Raw genomic sequence first — 27,358 nt, forward strand, 5'->3', positions numbered from 1 at the left:
TTGTGATTTGCTCAGCAGTGCCTTAATCTGGTCACACGTATTTAATGTGTGTTTAGATCCTGGGTTGGCAGGCTGGATTCAGGACTGTTGGCCTTTCTTTCAAGTGCTTGATGCTTCACATGGCAGGGTTACTGTCAGACTAGAAAAGGGACCCATGGGTCACTCTGGTTTTTTTTTTTTCAGCCGACTTGAGCAAGGTAAAGGAGGCCTGGGGACAGGGATCATCTGCCAAGTCCAGCTTTCAGCATGTTCTGCCTTTTAAAAGAGGATGAAAGAGCAGTGGGAGCTGTGTTGACTGGCAGTATCCTTTCATCTGCTTTGTTTTGGGCCATTTTGGTTTTCGGAAGGTCAAGTGACATTTCTCTGCTATTAAAGGAGAATCCTGACTCCTTGAGCTGATTGTTGAGCTAGAGTCTAAGAGACAGACAGACCATAAGGACTTGGAGGGAGATTGCAGTCTGAGAACATTTTTCCTAGGTCGCCTGGCTGATTTAATCTTTCACACTTAAGAAAATTTTATAAAGAAGTAAACCCAAGTTTCTTTCTTGTATTTTAAACACCCTTAAAGTTTCCCTTGCTGTGGAAAGATTTGAAAACAGTTTATGTGTAAATAAGTCAGGTGAATACTATACACCACTTAGCTATAAGCTTCTGCTGCCTATTGGAACCATTCATTTATGCTAGGATTCAGTCATTTTTAAGAGGAGGCTCTTTAGCTCAAGTAGTAGATACATCAGATGTATCTACTTGTTGCTTATGATACATCTGGAACATGTATATCAAAGGTGAATGTTCAAGTTCTTGAGGAGAATTTTTCTTCATTTAAATAGAGACCAGTTCTCATATTTAGCACAGTATCTTCCTGCAAGAAGATCCCTATAACACCAGCGTTTGGATGTTGAAAACAGTTCTTGATTGACTGCAGTTTTTATCTGAGGCTGGGTTCCCACTGCCAATCAGCTTATGTGCAGGGATATAAACTAATTATGAAGCTAAATCTTCCTCAGAGCACATAAGACTACTCCATAGCTTAATAATGACTCTACAGCATTTGTTCCATGCTTTGCTTTTTACCATGCTGTGCACACATTCTGATTGGAATCTCACAACAACCTGCCAGAGAGCCGTGATGGTTTGCCTCCCTATTTTATAAATGAGAAATATGAATTTCTGGTAGATGAAATGGCTTGTATAAGATCAAGCAGGACTTAAAATTTGATCCTAGGCCTCTGGACCATTGCTCTTTCCACTACCCATATTGACTTTTGAATGTAAGTGATATGGGGATTAGGCAGTTTAGGGGTAATTGCACCAGTGTTCCCCTCTACTAGCTTGGAAAATGAAGAGCTGTCCTCATACTTGTGCATTGTGCTGGAAGAGTATTTGCCTTTGGTTCAGTGAATGCCTGTAATACACCTCAGTTCTTCTTGTGAGTAACAGTCACTGCCCCTGCACAAACCACTCCTTCTGAATGAAGCCCATCAGCCGCTACCAACATGACTTGAGGGCAATGTGCTGTTAATGCTTGGGCAGGAGTTGTTGGAATATACGGTCTTACCTGTGAATTATGCAAGCACGGGACTCTGGGAAATGACATTCTGCACAACTGTGGGGGAAATTAGGGCAAGAGAGACAGTTCCACCAGCTTTTGTTAAACATCTGTCGCATGTTCTTGTGTGTACTCTCTGGTGTGGATGGGAAACGGTCTGTTGAGTCCTATTCAAGAACCCTTTCCTCCTTGATTTCTTTGCTTGTTGTCCTTCCACCTTTAAGCACTTGTATTGTGGTCTCATTTTTTGGATGTATTTTACTTCTGACTTGAGCGAATTACCACTTCCTTTATTTTGTAAAACTTCTCATTCGTGTATATTTTTCTCCCAAAAGAGTATGAACTCTTGAGGTCAAGGTTCTTCTCACACCTTTACCCCTTTTCTTTGCTCCCAGCCAAATTCTAGTTTGAAGGTAAAATATGACCTCTGAGGCTGTTAGGGTCCCTTCTTACTCCATGATAGGTGTAACACGCTTACCTTGTGCTCTGAGTCTTACTGAACTCTCATGTTCCCTGGACTCTGTTTTCCTGAGGCATTGTGAATGCTGTGTGCAAATAGAGCAGCAAAGAATGCCGGGCATGCCTATTATATAAATTTCCTTTCCTTGTGCATGTGTTGCACTGTCTCATCAAACTTCACTTACCAAACACAAGCTCCAAAGTAAAATTACAGAGCATTAAATGAAGTGCTGAGCCCTTCTGAGTTCAGGGCCCTGTGATTGCACAGGTTGCACACCCAGGAAACTAGCCCTGAGCTTAATAGAAAGGAAAGCATGGCAGAGACGTTTTTCCCGGTCCTGATGTTCTCTTTTTGCTTTCACATTGAGGAAAACATGGATACTCTTTCTTTCTTTGTGTGAAGCTCAGGCTTCAGAAATAGGAAAGGTTAGAAGATCAACCCATTGTGCTATTCGCCCCTTTATTTATAACTCGATTAAATGTTTTCTTCCCTCTACTTCCTTTCTTGTCATGTTGGGTATGTCCTTAACATATCAGTGTCAGGTACTGTATCTGAATGTGAACTTTTTTTCCTAAGTATTAAAATGAAAACAAAATGCTTCTGTGTTTGGTTTCCAACACATTCGAGATTTTACAGTTATCTCCAACATTGTTTTTAAGAGAGTCTTTAAAAATTTTAGCCTCTTACACCTCAATTAGGTAACTTGCTTGTCTTTTTTTGATCTGTCATCTCTTGATGAAAATTCTGGGCTTCTCATGCCTCCTGAGAAAAAGAGTTTCTTTTTTTTTTTTCTTATTAAATGGTGGTAGATTAACCTCCTGTGGTCCATTGCAGCCCCCACAGTGGTTGATGGGAAGCAGAGCTTGTAGAAGATACCTTTAGGGGAATTGCCATTCAATTAGCAAAGAGCCCTCTTTGCTGTCTCAGATGAGAACCATGAAGTTGACTTACACATTCAAGGTGGCACTTGATATAATCTATATTCTAAAGAGACTCCTTTTACTAATCAAGAGGCTATCACTTGCTCATGCTTTGAAGAGAAGAGATAAATGTTCTAGGACTTATAAGTTTAGAGAAGTAGCTTAACAGAGTGTGGTGCTTGAACAGATCTGTCTGATTCTGAAGTCAGTCTTCAGGTTTATGCAAAATAGCAAGTGGAGAATTTTAGGCACATTTGAGGAGCTTAACAACAACAACAACAACAAAATACTGGAGTTCCTGCTGTATTGCAGTGGGATTGATGGCGTCTTGGGAGCACTAGGACGCAGGTTCCATCCCTGGCCCAGCACAGTGGGTTACGGATCTGCTGTTGCTGCAGCTGTAGCTTACGTTACAGCTGCAGCTCAGAACTGTTCCCTGGCCCAGGGACTCCATATGCTGCGGGGCAGCCAAAAAAGAAAAAAGAAAAGTACTCCCAGGGAGTTCTTTTGTGACGCAGTGGGTTAAGGATCTGATGTTGTCACTGCAGTGGCACTGCTGTGGTGTGGTGTGGGTTTGATCCCTGCCCAGGAACTTTCATATGCTGTGGGCATAGCCAAAAAACAAAACAAAACAAAACAAACAAAAACCCAAGCAACAAACAAAACTCCCAGAAATTAGGATTTAGTTGGTTTAGGGGTTTAGGCTTTATTTATTTATTTATTTATTAAAAAGCTTCCTAGAAGATTCAGTAAACACGTAGAGTTGAGGATCACTTGTTTTAACTTTTCTCTTTTTTAAAAAAAATATTTTTATTTTTTCTATTGTAGTTGGTTTACAGTGTTCTGTCAGTTTTCTACTGTACAGCAAAGTGACCCAGTCACACATACACATATACATTCTTTTTCTCACATTATCATGCTCCATCATAAGTGACTAGATACAGTTCCCAGTGCTCTACAGCAGGATCTCATTGCATATCCACTCCAAATGCAATAGTTGGCATCTGTTAACCCCAGACTCCCAGTCCATCCCACTCCTTTCCCTCCCCCTTGGCAACCACAAGTCTCTTCTCCAAGTCCATGTGTTTCTTTTCTGTGGAAAGGTTCATTTGTGCCGTGTATTAGATTCCAGATATAAGTTATATCATACAGTATTTATCTTTCTCTTTTTGACTTACTTCACTTAGTATGAGAGTCTCTGCCTTAACTTTTCCAAACCTCAATTTCCTCATCTATTTGGAGGAAGAAGCAGAGTTCCTGATCTGTAGGGTTGTAGAGAGCACACCATCTGGCCCATGGTAAGTATGTAGTAAATATCATTACCACCTTTCCTGAGTCTGTTGAGATTGGAAGCTAAATTGGCATATATGTCTTAAGCTTGAAATGTGCTGATTTGTTAGAAATGCTGCAGGGTATAAAAATGGTACCTGCCCTAAGAGACTGACTTGAGTGGGATTCAAATATCATGCATAGCTTTTTGCCTCCTTTCCTCTCAGGGGTAGTGTGTCAGAGAGTGGCTGGAACCACCTACCTGATGTACAGAGTCATCCGTGGTGTGAATATCCCTTTTAAGAAAAAGTTCATTTCTTAGATGCTGGGGATATGATAGCACATCAGGCCCAGCCCCTGCCTCTCAGGGGTCCATAGACTGGTAAAGGGATGGGAAAATAAATGGAAATTAGGAGCTCCTGTCATGGCTCAGCAGAAATAATCTGACTAGCATCCATGAGGATGCAGGTTTGATCCCTGGCCTTGCTCACTGGATTCAGGATCTGGCATTGCTGTGTGCTGTGGTGTAGCCAGCAGCTACAGCTCCTATTCGACTTCTAGCCTGGGAACCTCCATGTGCCATGGGTGCAGCCCTAAAAAGACAAAAAAAGAAGAGGAATGTATGAGAAGAACAAGTGTTTTGTTAGGGATAATGGAAACGTTAAATTTAAGTAGGAAATAGCCAAGCTGAGCGGGGGTGTTAACTGGGCTAGGAGGGAGTAATATTACTGGTAGAGGAAATTATATAACTTGAGAGACTTGAGTTAAGGGATGCTTGGCACAACCTGGGAAGGTACAGTAGGTTTGTAATTTTGTGTGTCTGAGCTGTAAGTGTGCCCTGGGCAGTGGGGCCCAAAAAAAGGTGACAAGAAATGAGATTAGAGCTATAAGCGTGGGCCTAGATCATTGAAGGCCTTGTGGACTCAGGCAAAGGAGATAAGAACTGATCCTGAACAGCCACAGAAGCTTTCAAGCAAGGAGTGACATGCTTAGACTTGCACTTTAGAGAAGTCACCAGTCCTGCAGCAGGTAAAAGACTGTAGACCCGGGTATCAGTTAGGGTGTTGATAACAGCAGTCCTGATGAGGAGGTCTGAACAGAAGGGTGGGAGTTTCACAGAAGGGTGGGAAATGGTAGAGAGATTAAGAGGTGAAATTGATAGGAGCCAACCCAGGCTTTGTGTCTCTTTGACGGTGGGTATCTGGGGAGAACGTTCCAGATCCATGAAGCCTTTCCTTGAAAACCCTCAGCGGCTCTCTTTTGACTATAATGCACCCTAAACCATTTTTCCCCATGTTTATCTTTTACTGAGTCCTCTAAGAACCCATAATGATCTTGATTTGCATATTTATTCCTCTTTCTCTCTCCCCCCTCACTCCCCAGTCCTTCTTGGATGAGCTTTTTGTTTTACCTATTCTAAAATACTACACTGAATGTCTAGGCATTTGGCAGTATATCAGGTAATTAGGTGCATTTGAAAGTCTAGGTCAGCCTTTCTCAAACTCTGGAGAGAATCTTGATGCCCAGTCGAAGATGTCGGTGTGTATAAAGAATTAACTACTCTCCTATGCATCTAAATGGTACTAGTTTGGTACTTTACTGAGGAGAATAGCCCCTTCAGTCATCTTTTGTTCTGTGGATCGGAATAGAAATCATTTCTTTCACCTGTCCCCTTAGATTGTAAAAGTAGTGCTGAGGACATTAACATTATTACTATTTTTTTTGTATTGCAAAATTGACTATGATTGCCCTCATCAGATTATTAACGCAAGATCCAGGGGGCCGAAAAGATTTATTGTGTTTGGGTTCGGTTTTTGTGTAGAGCTTGTCGGGTAAAAATGGCTTTCGGGTTGCTGTGTGACACGGCTTGATAAATGCCCTATAGCTTATGTGTAGAAAATACTGGGCACTTTAGAATTATTTTGGCTTCGTCTTAGGAAGCACCAAACAGGTTGCCCAGTTGATCCTTATAGAGAAAACATCATTATTTTCCTTCAGAGTTATAGACTTTAGGGCCCCAGGACCCTGGAATAGGGCCTCTTTGCAGCGATTTTAGCCTTCACGCATCCTCTAAACCAACCCACTGTCCGTACAGGAAGGGAAGAACATTGTGAGCATATCGAATGTTCTAGTAATGTCTAAGGGCACAGGAACAGCCATTCAAAACCAGCCGTGCATGGACTTCCGTTGTGGCTCAGCAGAAACGAATCCGACTGGTATCCATGAGGATGAGGGTTCAATCCCTGGCCATGAACTGTGGTGTAGGTTGCGTATGCGGCTCGGATCCCACCTTACTGTGGCTGTGGTGTAGGCTACAGCTCTGATTCAACCCCTAGCCTGGGAACCTCCATATGCCACGGGAGCGGCCCTAAAAAGCAAAAAAAAACCCAAAAAACCAAAAAACAAAAACAAAACCAGCTATTCTCAACTATCATATTGACAGATAACTTTCCATTTTGAATTGTTTTTCAGATATATGTATAGGTGGATTGTCTACCTTTCGATACAGTCCAAAAAGTAGATGATGACTTGATCAGTGCCACATTAACAGAAGAAGTTGTGATCCAAAACAGTGAATTATAAATTTTAAAACTACTTTTTCAGTGTTTCTACAACAAATTTCTCTTGAGCAGCTCCCAGGGACCAGACAGGGTATGGAGAGAGATTTGCTGTGATGTAAGAGTCTTCTCTCTCAAGAGATTAATACTGTAGGACCAGCAGTTGTGGTAACGGTATATACAAGTCACTTGATTTATCTGGCATTGCATAAAACTTTTTACTGTGAGCACTGAAATCAGGATTTATCCTCTTGCCAGTAAGCATCTACCTAGTATTCACGAGGCTGTTGTAGCTTTGAGCTGCCCTAGTGACATGGTAGGTCACACAGACCTGTTTGACTGTTGAGTGTTGCCATGACTGGATGAAGTTGGATTTATTTTATTTCTTGAGGAAAACATGTGTTGGTGAGCATGTATGATCGCATCTTCCCTTGCTTTTCTGTTTTAATACACTGTCCTATTCAGAGGCAAATTCCTGATCTTTGGTCAAAAGAAGTCTGTGGGCCAGATCACATCATACTTGGTGTGTTTGATGGGTACTGGCTAATTACCTTGGGTTTTGTTACCTCGAGGTCTGGTACCTCTACAAAGTCTTCATTGCATTGTTAATACCAAAAGATGATCCCCTGATACTTGTCTTAGATATGATTATTTATTTTTCTTTTTTTCAACTGTCTCAGTTGGCACATAACATTGTATAAGTTTTAGGTGTACAACGAAATAATTTGGTTATTGGTATACATGACAGAATGATCACCACAATAAGTCTAGTTAATACCCATCATCATACATGGCCACAAATTTTGTTATTGTTGTTGTGATGAGAACTTTTAAGTTCTGTTTTCTTAGCAGCTTTCAAATATGTAATATGCAGTTGACCCTTGAATAGCATGAGTTTAGGGGCATTGACCCTCCATGCCGTTGAAAATCCCCTCTGATGCTGCAGTCGGCTCTCCACATCTGCAGATTCAACCAGCTGTGGATTGTGTGGTACTGTAGTATGTATTTAGTGAGCAAAATCTGCATATGAGTGGACTTGCACAGATCAAACGCATGTTGTTCAAGGGTTAATTATAGTCACTAAGTGTGGCTATTTCTTACAGCTTAATGATGTATTTATTTGCCAAATGCTGGGATTTAGTTTCTCAGAGCACCCTGTTCTACACAGGTTTATAAGCTGTAATTTGTAATGTCTATCTACCCTATCAGTAAGCCACTTAGTGATATTTTTGAGTGTTTAAAGAAGTACAGGACAAGGCTCTTACAGGAGGTCCTGCGCTAGAAGTGGACTTGCCAAAGCGGAGTGGACGGGATAGAGTATGGGATGTGTTTGTGTGGGGAGAATGTCGGGAGGCAGGCTAGGATCCCATTCCCATGGAGAAAACCTGAGGTGAGAAAGGCGAAAGGAAAGGTGGTGGCAGGTAGGGTAACTATTTGGCAACTGCTGTGTGTCCAGCAGCTTTCTTCTAATGATCAGGACTGCTGAGGAGGCAGTGTGTCTCGGAAGCTGCAGGGAAACAGTGGTGTGCGGCAGGGGCAACTCAAGGTCTTGGAGGCATATGGGAAGAATTGATCACACCTCAGAGCCTTAGTTTACTAAGCCTGGTTGCACTTCAACATTTTTAGGACTACAGCAGTGTTTTTAGGAAGTGGTTTATTTGTTCCTACCCTGTCTTCTTTCAGATTAAATAACAGGAATCAGTTCTCAAATCTAGGGTCAAAGCTAGGAGGTAGGAAATACTTTCTCAGTTCTCTTTACTTTCAAACTCTGCTTTGGCACTCCTCTGTTGGGGGCGGTAGATGTGTAGCTTCTGCTTATGAAGCCCCTGTGAAAGTGGTGGATCTGAGTCTTCCAGAGATCAACCTGGCTCAAGAAGTAAAGAAGCAGCTGTGTGGCTCTCTCTTAGAGGCGGAGTTTTCTTCCCTTGGACAGGATGGAGCTTTAATTGAATCCATATCACATCTCATCCCATGAATGCTGGAGAGCAGTACATTTTTAACTAGGAAGAGCATCAATTATTTATTAGCCATGATACTAATTTACCCTGAGTGTGTGTCTTAGAGCTGGCTGTTCATCCCTACGTGGCCCCTGATGTAATGCCATTGTGCTCCCATACTCAACCACAAGCTCTGTAGATTTCCTAGCCTCGTGTTTTCCTAAAGTTACAATTTTTTTCATGTGTACTAAAATACTGACTCACTGATACCATAGTGTACCGCTACTGAAAAGAGAAGGAGAATGTGGGGGTTCCTGTTGCTGTAGCTCATTTTTGTGTTTACTCCTGAGGGCTCCTTAGAAGATCCTTTCTGGGGGAGCCTTTACTCAACACTGTGCTTTGGGAAGTGGAGGGGGGCTTGTCCAGTTGTACTTTGCTGCTGCTGCTTTGGTACATTGGATTCCAGTATAAATCTCTAGATCTCACAGTTAGAGGTGTTTGAGACTTTGAAAGTTTGCCTCTAGGAAATGCACGCAGGTTGTGGTGTCCATTGCAGCATCCCCCTGACCCCAAACCTCCTTGCTGGGACAGTTGCTCCTTGAACAACAGGGATTTGAACTTTGCTGGTCCACTTATACATGAATACAGTAAATATCGTAGTGCTCCGTAATCTACAGGGGGATAAGGGGGCGGCGAGAAGAGCACAGGAAACAAATGTGAATTTTGAATCTACAGATATGGAGCCATGGATGTGGAGGGCTATGTATAAACTACAAGGGAATTTTTAAAAATTTCAAGTAGAGGACGCCCCTAACTCCAGCATTTTTCAAGGATTAACTGTATATTCTTATTCCACCTGTTCCTGGAGTTAATTGTGATGACGACCAGTGTGCACTGAGCATCACTTAGGTCCAGATGTTGTGCTAAGTACTTCATATCTGTTTACTTAACTCCCACAAGAACCCTTTGAGGTAGATACTATTGTTATCTCTATGTTACAGATGAGGAAACCATTAAGTAAGCTGTAAGTCTTAGGCAACTTTTCTGATAAGCCTGTTATAGGCTGTGGAGTGAAAAGCTGAACTGAAACACCTGCCTTGCCAGTCACAGCCCTTAGGGGCTTCTGAAAATGGGTAATCCATGGTACCTGCTCATAGGATAGTGGAAGGAATGCAGTTCTGGCACATAGTAAACATTTAAAAAGCATCAGCCTCCTCCGTGACCACCCGCCAGCACCCCACCCTGATCGTTATCATCATAATCACCCATCCAGTCACATGAGACACTTCAGACCCCTGAGTAAAGTACGTGGGTCTCAAAGGACAGTTTCTTTTGGATGCTGTATTCACTCCCCATTCCTTGAAAATATGATGGCAGGAAAAGAGCGAAATTGGAAATGGCAAGCAAGCCTTTTTCCAAGCCGGAAGTCGGGTAGGATATTTTCAGGTGTAAAGGTAATTAATTTTTTTTTCCTGTGCTCTTCTCTCCTCCCCCCTTATCCCCCTGCTCACTTCTCGGGGACAGGGATGAGCGTAGATGAACTGGATGAGAGGTAACCACCAAACATGTGTGCAGAACCACTCCAGCATTTAATTACGGCCTGCAGCCCTTTGTCAGCCAGAAACTCTTCTCATGGTGAGAGAGGCAGAGAGCCTTGTCACTGTCTCTAGAATTATTTGTATAATTCAGCAGCTGTTTCCCTCAGATGCTTACCACACGGGGTTGGGTTATAAAGACATACGAGGAGAATTGCTGAGGTTCAGACACTTGTGTTCACTGTTCAGCTGAGAGCCACTTAGGCTGTTCTTGTACAAATGCATTAGATTATGGTTAAGCAGCTTATGGACATAAAAACACATTAGAACTTTACAGCACTCTATAAATTATAGTTTTTGCAGCATTCACAGCCACAATGCTAGGTAATTACATTCATTAATCTACTACTAAGAGCACATAAAGTTGCCTCCCAAACGGTACTGTATGTGTCAGTGCTCAGCTGGGAAGGAGAGCTTTCCCCCCTCCTTCTTTGTTCTATCTCCCCCTGTTCCGTTAAGCCTTCTGCAGGAAGGTTTTGGATGGTATGTGGAGGGATTCCCTCATAAAGTCCAGGAAACCCATTCCTTTCAAGGTTAGCCTCCAGCAGGAAGCCTTGCAGGTAATCTTTTTTATGTTGAACTGCATCTAGTAACTATTCTCTATGCATTTATTTTCTTTTTGAAAGTGGACAGATGTCTCATGTGGAAAACCAGCAGGGGTAAAGCAGTTGGAAAGAGATTTATGATGGAGTCAATAGCAAATGCTTTTTCATGCCCTCTTTTTGCCTATCTCTAGGAATGGTTTACATGGTGGTCTTTTTAATTTTGGATGTACAAAGGACTCCTCTTTTCCTGTGCCAAAGTTTCCTGACGTTTCCATCTTTTCATTCCATGTGGTGATGGGAAATATATTTCCTTTCTTTTTCCAGGAACTTTTGCACTTCTCATAAATTGCACAAGATTTAGGGAAAAAAAGATGAAAATTTATGTGGTGTTATTATTCCAAAGAGCAAATTGTACTTTCTTTGCATTATTTTTCAGGTTAAATACACCAAGTAATGTGCCTTTTTTTTTTTTTTTAAAGGGAATAGAGAGATACGGAAATGTCCAGTCCCAAATGATAGTATAAATGCCTGGGCAGTGCATTTGGTCCCATGCGTGTGTTATGATGGTGTGAACTCTAGAGCCACACACAACTCTGCATTGAATCCTGGCACTGTCTTCAAGCTGTATGACCTTGGTCAAGTTAATTCATAGTAATAGAATAACTAATGTGTATATTCCAGAAACTTTGTTAGTTTATTTAATTATAATAGCTGCTTTGTAAGTTAGGTGCCATAATTAGCCCTCATTTTATAGAAATGAGAAAAACTGAAGCTTCACAGAGTCTGGTAATTAAAAGAGGTATTATAAATATAATATACAGTACATTGCTCTGTACGCTGAAAGACACTCAGTGCACACAGCCTTGAGGATACATGGAGAACAGGTCTCACCATCAGTCCTCCGTTGCCAAATATAACCTTTTATAGTGACAAACAGTGTCCCTTTGTAATGACTAAGAACATGATTGTATTAGCCAGGAAGAGGAATTCCTCACTTAGCATTTATCTGTTATCTATTGTATGCTAGGAAATATCCCAGGCTCTTTCCACAGATTTCATTAAACCTCATAATTCTGTTCCTCTATTTGAGGAGTAGAAATGGAGGCCTAAAGAGACTGGATATTTGCTCAAGGTCACAAAGTGACAAAGTGGCAACAACCAGTGCTCAAAGCCGGATCTGACTGCCACCAGAGTAGGCACCTGTGTCAGTCCTACATTCAGCAAAGACACAAAGAAAGAAATGGGAAATGAATAAAGAATACAGACGGCAGTAAAGTGCAGTATTTTTCTTAGAGTGATGTTTCTATTGTGGGGAAAAAAAAAATCTAAGAAACTGGTGTGATAGGATCTCTGTCGGTGAAAGACTCTGTTGTTAAGAAGCTTTGGTTTCATGTCTTTCAGTGCAGCCCCAGTTTTTAGGGTGGGGTGCAGAGTCCCTTTCTTCAGCAGGCAGGATGGCATTTTTGTTCCCTGAGAAACTCAGAAATATTTGGGACTGCCCACGGCACTAAATGGTGTTATAAGGTTGGATAACTGCTAAGAAGAAAAATGGTTGTTCCGGTGTAAATCAGTGTGCCGACGAGGGGATGATAGAATTGCAGGGTGGTATCAGCCTCAGCATCTTGTTTCCAACTGAGCTCTTCCCCCGCTTACAAAACAGCTGCCATATTGGGTTACTGCTGAAATCACCGGAGCCTGCTGCTCATCAGGGCAGGGCTGTTGCCATTTGTAGGATAAACCGTACTGGCAATATACTAACACCTGGACGGGGAAAAAAAGAAAGTCTCTTTCAGATATGCTCCTATCCATATAGTTTAAATCACAGGCTCAGGAGTTCCCACCGTGGCTCATTGGTAACGAACCTGACTAGTATCCCTGAGAACACGGGTTCGATCCCTGGCCTTGCTTGGTGGGTTAAGGATCTGGTGTTGCTGTGAGCTGTGGTGTAGATTGCAGACGCAGCTCAGATCCCATGTTGCTGTGGCTGTGGTGTAGGCCAGCAGCTCCGATGGGACCCCTAGCCTAGTAACTTACATATGCCACAGGTGCAGCCCTAAAAGAAAAACAAAACCCAAAAAATCCCACAGGCTCAATTTTTGCCCATAACCGATTTCCCTACCAATGCCTCTGCTCATACACATACTCTCCCAACCTCACACAGCAGGCCTGGCCTTTATCATTTCAGGTCCTGCAGAGCTGTTCTCTCTCAGCGCGGTATTGATGTCAGTTTTAACAGCCATCATGTATATCGACTCCTCCACAGATTACGAGTGTATATGCTGTTGCCACTTTGTTTCGCCAGTGGTTACCTTTCATAGGCTGCGATGGGGATTTCACCTTTATGAATGTAATTTGCTGAGCTTGTGGTGGCATCAATAAATCCTCCCAGGATGAGGAAGGGTTGATTTTCCTACAGCTCGATGACATTTTCCAGCCCCCTTTCCTCGTGAGACCAAGGGTCAGTGTCACACCACATGCTTCTGTCTGAGAGAAGAGAAAGAAATTGTTTAAAGAGAAGGAACTTGTTTAAAGTATGTAACTTGCAGACACAGTTTCTGAGATATATCCCTGTGAGGAGGTACAGGCTTCCCCTGCTATTTGAAAGTGGGTATTCCTGTGAAGCCTTTCATAAGCCAGAATGGCATAAAGCCAAGAAGCAATTACCTTAGGACACATCTTGCTAAAGGATGCACAGAATAAGTCAAGATAAAGCACAGAGGCTCACAGACACAGTTCAAAGCTATGGCGGCTTAATGTTGAGATGCTGAGATGCTGAGATCCTTCCCCAAGCTCCAGGGAAGGAGCTTGGTGGTGCCACCCTTTCTGCTTGGGGTGCAAGCTGCCTCTATATCAGCTCTTTGCAAAACAGACACTGAATGCCGTTTTTGCTTTTTGCCTCCTTCCTGAAAAGTGAGAGTCCTTTTTAGATTTCTCTTGGCTAGGGGAAACAGGTATTGATGTAGGTCCTTTGTAAAAGTGAAGTAGCATATGGTGAACTTTGGGAAGGTGGGGGATGCCTGTACGGGTGTCCTTACCAATGGACAGAATGGGGTTGTATTTCGTCACTCAAAACTCCACTGAGTTAACTGTGGACAGCTCTTTTAGGTTTTCAGAAGGGACTCAATGTGTTCAGCACATCTCTGGCTTATGTTTTTGTTTAGCAGTCATTTTCTCAAATCAGACATCCCTATTGCCTATTAGGTAAACACAGAAAGCATAGATTATGAGTTAAAAGTATCGACAGCATTTCAAGTGCTATCAGAGAACATTTAATTCAGTTTAATTTTGTGATAAATCTCATGTTTAATCCTCTGGTTACTCTGTAATCATGTCTCTATTGATCTTTTCTGAATGACTGCCTGCAGTTTAATAAACTTTGCCATTAACTCAGAGCTTCTAAAGGGAGAGATTGATTCTGTTATCAAATCTGATAGACCCAATAAGTACCTAAACATCACTAAATCTATCTATAGGAAGCTTTGGTACAGATACAAGCCTGTAGTTTGTTCAGCAAACTGAGTAAAAATTTGGACATCTTTGCATGACATAATTGCCTCAGAATTAGTATCCAAGTCTCTTAGGCGAACTGACACTGCTTTTCATTTCTCCAAACAGTGTAGAAACAAACCAATGGAAAGGGTCGCCTCCTTTCCTCAACTACAGTTGTAGTGTCTAATTTATTCCCTATTGCAGAAATAGTTTGAGAAGTTTATTTGGCCTGTGTCTCAGGTCAGTGAGTACATCTTAAGTACTTTTCTATGTTCTCTGAAAGCCTGTAGGATAGGTCACTTTATTTTTCCCCATTTGATGCTATAGGAAAGAAAATGCTTCTGACTGAAACCTGAAATAGAAGACAGGGGTTGGAGAGTGATAGGAAAGAGAGTAGAGAAGTGTGCACTCCCAGGCTGGAACTGTGAACAAGCTCTAAGACTGGAAAACATTCCCTGAAACCTGGTTATATGTCTCCTGCAGTGATAGAACATTTGCAGTATGCTCCAAACAAGAATTTCTCTTTTCAGTCCTGTGGGTATTTATCGCTGCCATCATTATCCATTAATATTTATTGAGCCACAGAGGCAGAGCATGTGGAATGCAGGGTCTGGAGCATTTGTTCAGCTTCTTAATTTTTTAAGGTCAGAAAGGGATCATTCTCTGCCACTTTTCACCCCTGAAATAAAATGTTGAAAATGGGCCAGTTTTAGAGAAAAGCCAAAGCTTTTATTTGTCTGAATTTTTATTGCGGATTTGAATCTTTCAGAAAGAGTTCAAACATTTGACTTATGTCTAGTCTTTCCCTAATTGTGCTTTGAGGGGAAATGGAGGTGAGTTAGAAGGGTTTTGTAATGAGACAGTACTAAACTATAATTTAAAATTTTCTTCAAACAAAAGGTCGTAGTCCTGACACTTACAAATAAGGCTGTAATGATGACCTGGTGTTAGGGAATGAGAAAGTGGAATTGGAGCCAAGAGACTCCAGGTTTGTCGACAATTGCTGATGGTGAATTGGGGGATGCCATTTGTTTACCAAGCCTCAGTGTCCTCATTTATAAAATGAAAACAATGGTACCTTGCTGTATAAGGTTATTAGGAAATCAAATGAGATGATGATTTTAAAAGGCGGACATGTAAACTCTCAACTCTCATTGCCATACAAGTCTTAGTGGTTATGACAAATCGCAAATTAGTTCTTGCTTTATTAAATTCGGAAATGGTCTGACCTTTTATTAAGTCATGTCTAGTTCTCACATCAAAATCAAGTTGGGATGAACGAACTTGAAGGGTGCTTTTATATAAGAGAAACTTCCCAGAGATATTTAAAGATCTGGAAAATATGATCTGGGGGAAATACTTCTGTGTAATCAGTGAACACTAAGCTACCTTGATGGAGCATCGTATATGTGCAAAATAGCCTCCCAGGGTAATGTCATTAGAGAAGTTAGAGGAACGTAGGAGATCATCCCACGGAGAATCCTAAATTTATAGATATTGAAGTAGATTGGTCCCTGCCCTTGATAAGCCGCTTAAAAGTAGATTCAGAAAGGGTGTTAACAGTTGTTTGGATTGTATGCACACGTGGATGTGGTAGTTCTCTGCACCACTGCTCTTGAATGAAGGAATGCCGCTCATTCCCAGTGGGACGTTGACTGCGGTTTCTGGGAAGTTGGGAGAAAGTTAGAACTATTTATTACTCAAGCAACAGTTATTTCATAGTTCTCTAAAAACCTCTCTGAAGCACTTGAAAAACTTGAGCTGAAAAAGGTTTGTCTCTCCTATGTATACCCTTCCCAATATGCTGTATGAAATTATCTGGGGGAGTTCCTGTTGTGGCGCAGCAGAAACAAATCTGACTACCATCTATGACGATGCAGGCTCCATCCGTGGCCTTGCTCCGTGGGTCTGGATCTGGCATTGCTGTGAGCTGTGGTGTAGGTTGCAGATGTGGCTCGGATCTGCTGTGGCTGTGCCTGTGGCGTAGGCCAGCTGCTACAGCTCCAATTGGACCCCTAGCCTGGGAACCTCTATATGCCTTCTGTGTGGCCCTAAAAAGATTAAAAAAAAAAAGGTGGTTTTTGTTCAGGGCCACCTGATGTGAATTTTGCCCAAAGTTGCTTTTCCTGTCACTGAGTAATCTTCACCATTCTATTACCTTTCATAAAATTGTTTCCTGTCTGCTGAGTGGACAGAATGTGCCTTTTGTGTGCATGTGAGATTTTGTTCTCTTAAATGAACCTCTCCTAGAGAAAGTGGTTACTCGTGCCCAGCCAGCACCTCTCTGCATCTGTGAAAGCCCAGCCAGCCCTAATTGAAGTCAAATACCAAGGTGTTCTCCACTGCCTATTAATGTAGAAGAGCCGGAGCTGGAAGGACGTGTTAGTGGGCATTTGTCCCACTTTGTAAGATTCTGAAATCACATCAGGAACCCCCCCCCCCTTTTCTGGAGAAGATTAAGGGAACGTGAGGATCGGAGCTGGTAATGGTGCAGCAGGGGGAAAGGGAGGCCTCTTCCAGGGCTCGGACTCTCAGCCCTTATTTCACTTTCTTTCTCCTGTGATTCGTTTCATTTCACTCTGTTAGATAAGTGACATGAATGGATGCACTGCAGCCTTCCTTAAGTAAATTAAAGGCTCAGTTAGGGTCAGACATTGGTCATTTAAAATGAAGATGTGGTTGTAGGTGGATACCTAGGGAAGAGAAGAAACCGGGAGCATTTTAAGGGAAGAAAGTCAGAGTCTGTACCTTATTACTAATCTGGATCAAATAATTCAGATGTGAAAAGGTTCTCAAAGAGGCCAGTCAGGGTCCTCATCTTGACTTTTTTTTTTTTTTTTTTGTCTTTTTGCCATTTCTTGGGCCGCTCCCGCAGCATACGGAGATTCCCAGGCTAGGGGTCGAATCGGAGCTGTAGCTGCCAGCCTACGCCAGAGCCACAGCAACGCGGGATCCGAGCCGCATCTGCAACCTGTACCACAGCTCAAGGCAACGCTGGATCCTTAACCCACTGAGCAAGGGCAGGGACCGAACCCGCAACCTCATGGTTCCTAGTGGGATTCGTTAACCACTGAGCCACAACGGGAACTCATCGACTCTCTGGTTGATATCAACCAGTCTTAATTTTTTTTTTTTTAAATACAGAGGTATTGAGACCCAGTGTGTGGTATTTTGGCCTTGAAATCAAGCCACAAAGATGGCAAGATCTGACATTTTCCCAGTCTCCTTTATTGTTTTGTTTTCTCTTGGATTTAATAAGGTGACCTGTGTCCTCTCTTGAGGATCTGTTCACACCCTCTAGTAATGACTTTCCCGAGGATGGGGTGGGGGATAGTAAGTTTGAAAGTTCTTGGGTGGACATGTGAGAAAGGAGGAGGGCTGGACAGTGCTAGTCCAGGGTGGGGAGCAGCCCCTAGAGTAAGAGGAGCATTCATGATGGCCTCCTTTCTTTAATTCATGCGTTCAAAGATCGCTCACTGTACCTGTGTACCTCGATCTGTTTTCTTTGCTAGGAATTCAAGGATGTTGAAGAAGTTACAGCCACTCTCCCTGTGGAGCTAAACCTGAGTATTACAGGGAAGACCCAGCTACTGACTGTTTTGCTGCAGTGTAATAAATACATTCATTAACCCTTTCCCCATCTTTTGCATACTAATGCCTAGTCAGAAGTGAGTATTGGCTCATTAATAGGGGTAGCATTAGCATTGCACATCCTGTCAAGTGTGTGTGTGTGTGTGTGTGTGTGTGAGAGTGAGAGACCTCAGTGGATTAGATCTGAGCGGATGAGAAAGCAGCATTTTTCGTGTTCTCCCTGCCTCTTTTTGAGGCAGCAAACCAAACTCCTGCCCTTGGAAAGGCCTGAGAATTGTGTGGTGCTCACTTTCTCTTCTGGCTTCCATTATGCTCGCCTCTGTTGTGTGGGTTCCCATCCCCCTTTTGGGCTCACCCTTTGTGAATGTTATTGCCCTTAAGCCCTTGCTGATGAGATTTTCTGCCTCAGTCATGCTGTGCTCAGCTTTCAGAAATGCTGCTGTTATGGAGGAGTTAATTTTTTTTTTTTTTAAGGTTTCCTTTTCGTCATGCTGTATTTCTCAGATTATCTGGAGGGACTGTAATCCAATTTGAGGAATCCTTCAGGGCTAAGAGCCTAAACTGTTTTAAGCAATAGCATCTGGTTGCCAGGGACTCAACCACTTTGAGCGTGTTAAGGTCTAACAGCAGCCAACTCTCAATTATCTATGGGAATGGGAGACTGCTGGGACGTTTTCAATTCACAACAGAGTGTGCAAAAATCTCACTTAAGCTGATAGTTGTGATCTCATCCCATAACTGAATTTAGGAAAGCTTCTCAGCCGCTGGTTTTGAGGGCCCCCCCCCCCATTTTTTTTTTCCTTTTGCACCTAACCTCTGACAGTGGCACAAATCCTTTGACAGGTGTTTTTATATACAGAATTTGTCTGTGCTTGCTCTCTCTCTTTTTTAAACCATTTTCCTATCTCCATTTGGATTCCCTTAATGTCATATGCATCGTTATGTATTTTAAAAATAGTGTTTTAATAAGCCGTCTCTTTTTTAACATTTAGAAGCAGTTAAAATTTATGTTTTCTTTCTTTGGTCTTTGATCAATGTGTTCGTGAGAGAGGATGTGGCCCAACAGTAACCAAGGTACTTAAAGATAAGAGAAAACTCCACTTTAAAAGGTTAGCCTCTGAATAGCTAAGACTTGACTGTTAAGAGGTGAAGAGAAAAAGGCCCAACGTGACCTCCACCTTGTCAGTGACAGTGAAGTGAAGCCCGGGCACTGCTCTGTGGTCCTTAGTGAGACATTCATGTCCACAGCTGAGCTGTCTCCAGTGGGACCTTCATGGCTACATTGTGGACTAAAGCCAGTCCTTCCGGAGTGTGGCTGTCCCTTTGCTTCGGAATCTGAAAGATGAGTTCCTTTTGATGGACACCCAAAGTAATCTAATATTTGGTGATAACGATATGCTAGTTGTGCATGATGGCAAGAGTTGTCATTTTAAAAAAGGCTCTAGTGAAGTATATGTGACCTACCAGTAAATTGCATGAAACAAAGGTTAAAACTTGAAAAGCTTTTTTAAAAAATTAAAAAAAAAAATTTTGGGGGGGGCGTCTTTTTCTAGGGCTGCACACACAGCATATGGAAGTTCCCAGGCTAGGGGTCGAATCGGAGCTGTAGCCACCAGCCCACATCAGAGCCACAGCAACATGGGATCCGAGCCACGTCTGCGACCTACACCACAGCTCACGGCAACGCTGGATCCCTAACCCACCGAGTGAGGCCAGGGATCAAACCCACAACCTCATGGTTCCTAGTTAGATTCGTTAACCACTGAGACACGACAGAACTCCAAAACTTGAAAAGCTTTACATGTGTATACATCCATGAAACCGTCGCCACTATCAAGACAATGAAAATGCTCATCACCCCAGAAATTTCTTAATGTCCCTACATAATCTCTTCCTGTATTTCCAAGGGAACCACTCATACGTTTTCTGTCACCGTTGATTTTACACTTTTTAGAATTTTATGTAAGTAGAATCATACAGAATGTTTTTTTTGGTTTGATTTCTTTTACTCAGCATATTTATTTTGAGATTTGTGTTGCTGCATGTATAAATAGGTTATTCCTTTTAATTGCTAAGTAATATTCCATTGAATGGTTATATCACAGTTTATTCATTGATGTACATGTAAGTTGTTTCCAGCTTTAGTCTCTAGCAAAGCTGATATGAACATTCATGTGCAAATCTTTATGTGGGCATACATTTTTATTTCCTTGGGGAAATAAATAACTAGGAGTAGATTGGTTAGAGCATATGGTAGGTGGGTGTACTTTGAACTTTTGAAGAAATAGCCAACCTTTTTTTTTTTTTTTTTTGGCTTTTCTAGGGCCGCACCTGCAGCATATGGAGGTTCCCAGGTTAGGGGTCGAATCGGAGCTGTAGCCACCAGCCTATGCCAGAGCCACAGCAACACGGGATCCGAGCTGCATCTGCGACCTACACCACAGCTCAGGGCAACGCCGGATCCTTAACCCACTAAAGCAAGGCCAGGGATTGAACCCGAAACCTCATGGTTCTTAGTTGGATTCATTAACCACTGAGCCACAATGGAATGCCTCCAACCTATTATTTATTTATTTTATTGAATTAATTTATTTTTTTGTCTTTTTGCTATTTCTTGAGCCGCTCCCCTGGCATATGGAGGTTCCCAGGCTGGGGGTCTAATCGGAGCTATAGCTGCCAGCCTACGCCAGAGCCACAGCAACGCAGGATCCAAGCCATGTCTGCCACCTACACCACAGCTCACAGCAATGCTGGATCCCCAACCCACTGAGCAAGGCCAGGGATTGAACCCGCAACCTCATGGTTCCTAGTCGGATTCGCTAACCACTGAGCCACGACGGGAACTTCCTAACCTATTTTTTAAAGTGGCTGTACAACCACTATGGAGAACAGTCTGGAGGTTCATTAAAAAACTAAATATAGAACTATCATATATGATCCATCAGTCCTGATCCTGTGCATATCTTAGCTGAAAACCATAATTCAAAAAGCTGTGCATCCCAGTGTTCGTTGCAGCACTATTTACAATAGCCAAGTCGTGGAACAACCCAGATATTGATCAACAGAGGAATGGATAAAGAAGATGTGGTATATATTCACAATGGAATATTACTCAGCTATAAAAAATGCCATTTGCAGCAATTTGGATGGACCTAGAGATTATCATATGAAGTGAAATAAGCCAGAGAAACACAAATATCATGTTATCACTTATATGTGGAATCTAATAAAAATGATACAAAGGAATTTATTTACAAAACAAAAACAGACCCACAGATTTTGAAATCAAACTTTTGGTTATCAAAGACGAAATGTGGGGGGGATAAATTAGGCATTTGGGGTTAACATATACACACGACGATATATAAATTAGATGGATAACAAGAACCTACCTGTATAGCACAGGGAAGTCTACTCAATATTCTGTAATGACCTATTTGGGAAAAGAACCTAAATAAGAATGGATATATGTGTAACTGATTCTATTTGCTGTTAATACAATGCTGTAAGTTAACTCTACTCCAATAAAATTTTTTTTAAAAAAGGAGTTCTGGGTGTGGTGCAGTGGGTTAAGAATCCAACTGCAGCAGCACAGGTTGCTGTGGAGTTGGCAGGTTTGATCCCTGGTCTGGCTGTGGCATAGGTTTTAATGTGACCATTAAACACATTAGGAGGGATTTTTTTTTTTTTTTGAATGGTGTACTGATTTTTTTTTGTTGTTGTTAAGTTCCTATAGAGTCTTTTGTACTTACTAAGAAGTTTAGGTCCTGAAAATCTGTTCGTTAAGTCCATTTATTCAAAAGTTTGACGTGGGAGACGCACTGTAAACATATCCATGTAGAGTTAAGTTTTAAAATAGCTGCATGTTTTGTTTATTTAATTTTCACTATCACTGTAACTCCTTTTTGCTTTTTTTTTTGCACTTGAGAGAAGTGATGGTATCAGTGTTTGCAAAACCATTCAAAAACAAGTACAAATGCAATGTAGTAATCCAGCAAAGGACCTGACAGACCAAAATGACAGCACACAGCCATAAATGTCTTTTGATGGTGAAAGCAGTTTTTCTTTTTCTTCTGCCTTCTTTATTATTTTCTTTGCAAGTCCCTAAGATCGGATAACTAATAGAAGAGGTTCTGCTTAAATTGCACCCCTCTTTCACACATATGGGCACACCTGAGCATAAGTAGACACATACCACATATGCTTTAGAAGTGATGGGCTGCTCTCAGATTAGTTTGGTTGGAAAAATCAGATGGAGGCTTTCTTTCTACAGCCTGTTTCATGCAAGGCAGGCAAATTGTGCCCTCATTTTCTATTGTCTGTGGCTTCGTCTGTAATCAGCAAATGGAGCCCTGCAGCCTACAGAGTGTTTCACCTGCAATTTGTTGCTCTCTCTTAGTTTGTGCAACACCGAACCATCTCATTTTGAAATTCAGGAGTGGCAGAGGAAGCCTTTGGTGGAAGATTATAATTTGGGAGAAGGGAAAGTCAAGAGCAATATCACCTATTTTGAAGAAAGGCTGAGTGTTGAAGGAAATTGCCTTGGTTAGTGGGTCTCTGAGCCTCAGGCTCTCAGCATGTGTACTGCTGTGACCCTGCCCTCCATCACCAGTGACCTAAAAATCACATAATTTCAACTATTCATGAAACCTGTCCCCATCTGTTGTGCATAGCTTGTGCACTTACCCCCTCTATTGCCAGCAAATATGTCTAAATCTTTTACCTCACAGCTAGCCTTCTCTTGGCTGGCTGTCTTGCTTTCTTGCTTGCTTCTTCTGTGATTGTCAAATGAATGAATGCCTCAAAGCATTTTTTCCAGATCTCTCCCTAATCCTTCTGTCCTCCTCCCTTGCTTGTTTGCTAATATGCTTTCCTTACTGAGTCGTCGTCTTATTTTCAAAAACCAGTGCAGATAGTTCTGATAGACTTCAGTTTTCTTTGGGAACCACTAGCCCACACCATGGTAGACTAATGACTCAAGAGGCCTTTGAAAATCACCATTCATTGATCCTAAAAATGTATTAACCAGACAGTTTTTCTTCCTATATTGTAGCAGTGCTTTACAGGCTGTCTGTTTCGTTAAGGAAATTCTAAAATTTGTTGCTAATATAGTTTGCTCATGCTGACTTGATAGATGGATATATGCACACATAAACATGCATGTGATCATGTGTGCAACTCTTTAGAAAGTTATAATGTGAGTAGTTTATAATCGGTCTATTTGTCTTCGAGTCTCATTGCTTAAAGAGTGGACAGATTTTGTCATTTCATTCCCAAGACAGTCATTGCTAAGTGATCATTTTACATTATACATAGTAAGCAGTGGGTACAGGTTTATAGAGGGAATAGACAAATAACAGCCTGGTATTTTCAGGAACTGTTCCAAAGAGTCTATATAGTATTTATAAATAAAACTATGTCTTTGAAAGGATAAAGAGTATCTTTCAAAGATACTCTTTATCCTTTCAAAGATCTTCGAAATCATCTCAACATAATAAAAACTTGCAAAAGGCTTCATGTCTTCTTTCCTCTTAAGCTACCACCTCTGTACACATTTTGATTCTCTCTTCCCCTCTTCTACCCCCGCCCATACCCTCCAGAGTTGAAAATCTCCACATTAATTGGAGCTAAGATGATTGTACTGCTGCTGCTAAGACTTCAGCAGGTCTCTTACAAGCTAATGTCACGGCATGGGGTCCATTTGCTCTGTGTAGCTGTTCTGTGGTGCAGTGAGAATGCCTTGATTAATATGCTACATGAAAATAAAATGGATTTGGAAAAAATTATACCATATTCTCATAAATATTAATTCACATTTGTATGGAATTGCACATAATTTTCAATATACTTTGGAGCACCTTCAGTATGAAAAAAGATACGGTCTCTGAAGAGAATGGTGTAATTTTTTTTTTAAAAGCACAGCTGATACATTATTAAATATCATTTGTTTATTAATCCGATACTCTACATGCATATGATGTAGGGCAGTAGGTGGATTGTGTGACAAAGAAAGGCATTTCTTTCAGCCTGTGGGGAGTTTATGTATTACCCTTAGAAGTGGTGCAGTTTAATCATATTCTATGGAAGCAGTCTGTGATAGGACTCACCTGGCTGTTTCAACCAGTGTTGCCATTATACCTGAGTGTTTTTTCTTGGTAGCTGACAAAATTGGTTACATGCGAGACCAAATTCTGAGCACCTGACATAGCTGACTGTGGTAGTCGACACTGGACAAAGGAATAAACATAGCAGACATTTATCGAACATTTAAGGGAACTTAAATGTCCAGGAACTGTGGAATCAATGGCCAGTGTACTTGCTTCAGCCTCAGCTTGTCCCCCTCAACCGTTCCTCTCCACACCCTCATTGCCTTGGGCGAGCTGCCTCTCCGAGGGAAAATGGCAAGTCATCTCCAGTGGTAGCAGCTAGAAGTTAGCCCAGAATCCACTTATTTACTTTATAAGGGTGTTATCTTTGATGTTGCAAAAATAAGGCCTTTCCCCTTTTCTGGGGCTTGCTGTTTGCTTCTTGTATGCCAGCAGTGCCTATTTATTTAGGCTCCTTGGCTTCCTGTTTCTAACAGCTTTACTAGCCTTCCTCATTCACTCTGTGTTAGAGGCAGCTTGGGATATCATTAAGTCACTATTATGATTTATAGATTTGAATCCTTTACCTAGTTGTTAGACACATTTTGACCATCTACTATTTGCCTGACTCTGTAAGTCAGACCCAGGGGTTACTGCTATTTAGTACTTGACCTCATTCGTTCAAAGTATTATGCTACCAGCAGCCTCAGGGCCTTTGCACAAGCTGTTCTCGTTGCCCAGAATTTCAGATCTAGGTCAAATGGCAGCTCTCTCCTCAGCCACAACCTCTTCCTTTGGACTAGACCATTTCCCTCAGTTTTAGCAGCCTTTATCATTCCTTCTGAATGGTTCATTTCATAATTATATATTTGTGTGATTGGATTCATATTTGTCCTCTGAATTCTAAGTTCCATGAGGTGGGGATTTTTTTCCCACGTGATTGTTTTCTGACCATCAACAGGATGTGCTGGGTTTGGACTTGGCATATAATGAGTAGATAGAAAATACATGTTAAATGAGTGGACCCCTAAGTACAGTGTTTTGTGTAACAGAACAGTCTCTCTGAAGTGGCAGCACTGGGTAGAGTCCTTGAACTAGAAAAAGGGAAGGGTGTGGGAGGGTGGGCTTTTGAGGCCAAGGCAAAGCAGATGCAAAGGTCCAAGGTCCCCAGCTAATGACTGTGACTGATTTGGGGAAAGACATCAAAGAGCATGTATGTTGGAGTTCCCGTCGTGGTGCAGTGGTTAACGAATCCGACTAGGAACTATGAGGTTTCGGGTTCGATCCCTGGCCTTGCTCAGTGGGTTAACGATCTCGCGTTGCCATGAGCTGTGGTGTAGGTTGCAGACGCGGCTCGGATCCCGCGTTGTTGTGGCTGTGGTGTAGGCCGGTGGCTACGGCTCCAATTTGACCCCTAGCCTGGGAACCTCCATATGCCGCAGGAGCGGCCCAAGAAATAGCAAAAAGAGACAAAAAAAAAAAAAAAAAAAAAGGAGCATGTATGTGTGTCAAGTGGGGAATGCTGAGATACTGGGAAAAGGTGGAGTAGATACCCTCAAGAGTACTGGCCGGGAGGACTGGCCCGTCGAGGCTCGGTGGTTAATGAATCTACAAACCATGAGGTTGTGGGTTTGATCCCTCGCCTTGCTCAGTGGGTTAAGGATCCGGCGTTGCCGTGAGCTGTGGTGTAGGCTGCAGACACGGCTCGGATCTTGCATTGCTCTGGCTCTGGCATAGGCCGATGGCTATAGCTCCGACTGGACCCCTAGCCTGGCAACCTCCATATGCCACGGGAGCTGCCCTAGAAAGACCAAAAAAAAAAAAAAAAAAGAGTACTGGCTGGGAAGGAGAGTGAGGTGAGAGTGACATTTTAAGATTGAGAAATGGGAGTTCCCGTCGTGGCGCAGTGATTAACGAATCCGACTAGGAACCATGAGGTTGCGGGTTCGATCCCTGGCCTTGCTCAGTGGGTTAACGATCCGGCGTTGCCGTGAGCTGTGGTACAGGTTGCAGATGCGGCTCGGATCCCAAGTTGCTGTGGCTCTGGTGTAGGTCGGCGGCTACAGCTCCGATTGGACCCCTAGCCTGGGAACCTCCATAGGCCGTGGGAGTGGCCCGAGAAATGGCAAAAAAAAAAAAAAAAAAGACAAAATTGTGAAATGGATGAGGGACATTTTTGTTTTGGTATTTATTTTTAATTTTTTGCTTTTTAGGGTCACACTCATACAGCATATGGAGGTTCCCAGGCTAGGGGTGGAATCTGAGCTACAGGTGCCGGCCTAAGCCACAGCAACATGGGATCTGAACTGTGTCTGTGACCTACACCGCAGCTCAGGCAATGCCAGATCCCTGACCCACTGAGGAAGGCCAGGGATTGAACCTACATCCTCATAGATACTAGTCAGATTCATTTCCTCTGCACCACAACGTGAACTCCTTGGTATTTATTTTTAAATATGTGCTTAGGACCAAAGATACTGAGACGTTGTGTGCAGCTAAGGCTCTAGGAACGAGCATTTTCATTGTAAAGAGAAATATATCTACTGATTAACAAATGAGTGAGTGCCAAGTCATTTTCATTTTAGTATCTAATGTGTACATTTCTCAGGGTTCAAAGGACATTGGCACATGTCTTATCAAATCTGGAGCCCATTTTGCATATGAGCTCAGAGTTACGGTGACTTACCCTCAAATTTCATAGTGAACAATGTCAATGTTAGGACTCAAACCCAGGTCTTTTGGTATCTCAGTACATCCTGACCTGCCTGCAGACATAGATCGCACCTCTGTCATGTGGCCTGAAGTGCCTGCCTGTAGTTCCTACAGGTGCTGCTCCCTCTTCCAGAGCATGCGTTATCCTTCTTTGACCCCCCTCCCCCAGCCACACTACAGGAATAAATGAAAAGTTGCTGTTGATCTTGGTGATAACATGGCTGTTACATTTTGCAAAGAAGATGGGAATTAAGGATGCTCAGAGGAACTTGCGGTAAAAATATAATGCATTAAGGAAACGTTTTAATCATACGAATTGACAGTTTCTTTCTTGCTGGCTTACATCCACCTGGCCCTGGTATGTTCCGTCTTGTGCTGCTTTTTTTGAATCGTGCATGCACTTAGTACTCCTTTTCCGAAACCTAATTGATGTACCATCTTGAGAAGTGAGTGTATTAAGCCTCCTCGGGGAATAGTGTGTGCTGGACCCAGCACAGAATGGAAAGCTACTATCCCAGGCAGCAGTGACGTCACTTCTGATAGGCAGATATTTTGTGCTTTATTGAGTTTTCTTCCCAGTAAAAACAAAAAGGATATATTTGTGCCACTAGGAATTCAGAAAAACTGTGGCCTCATACCCCAATTTC

The 27,358-nt window shown here is 42.3% G+C and overlaps 1 protein-coding gene and 1 long non-coding RNA gene across 8 annotated transcripts in view; one reads left to right on the plus strand and one right to left on the minus strand.

Annotated features, from left to right (window-relative positions):
- AUTS2 (activator of transcription and developmental regulator AUTS2) overlaps window positions 1–27,358 on the plus strand; it is a 1,184,853-nt gene that overhangs the window by 262,465 nt on the left and 895,030 nt on the right.
- LOC110260080 (uncharacterized) lies at window positions 12,108–13,317 on the minus strand. The gene is made up of 2 exons (XR_002342892.2): window positions 13,143–13,317; window positions 12,108–12,594 (listed from the first exon to the last, which is right to left on the minus strand). It is a non-coding gene; the product is annotated as an uncharacterized LOC110260080 (long non-coding RNA).

The sequence above is a fragment of the Sus scrofa genome, chromosome 3 (genome assembly GCF_054392235.1).
Source record: "Sus scrofa isolate SSC_HxYL_T2T_F1_AM1 chromosome 3, Sscrofa_HxYL_maternal_Yorkshire_Landrace_v2.0, whole genome shotgun sequence".
Classification (NCBI taxonomy): domain Eukaryota; kingdom Metazoa; phylum Chordata; class Mammalia; order Artiodactyla; family Suidae; genus Sus; species Sus scrofa.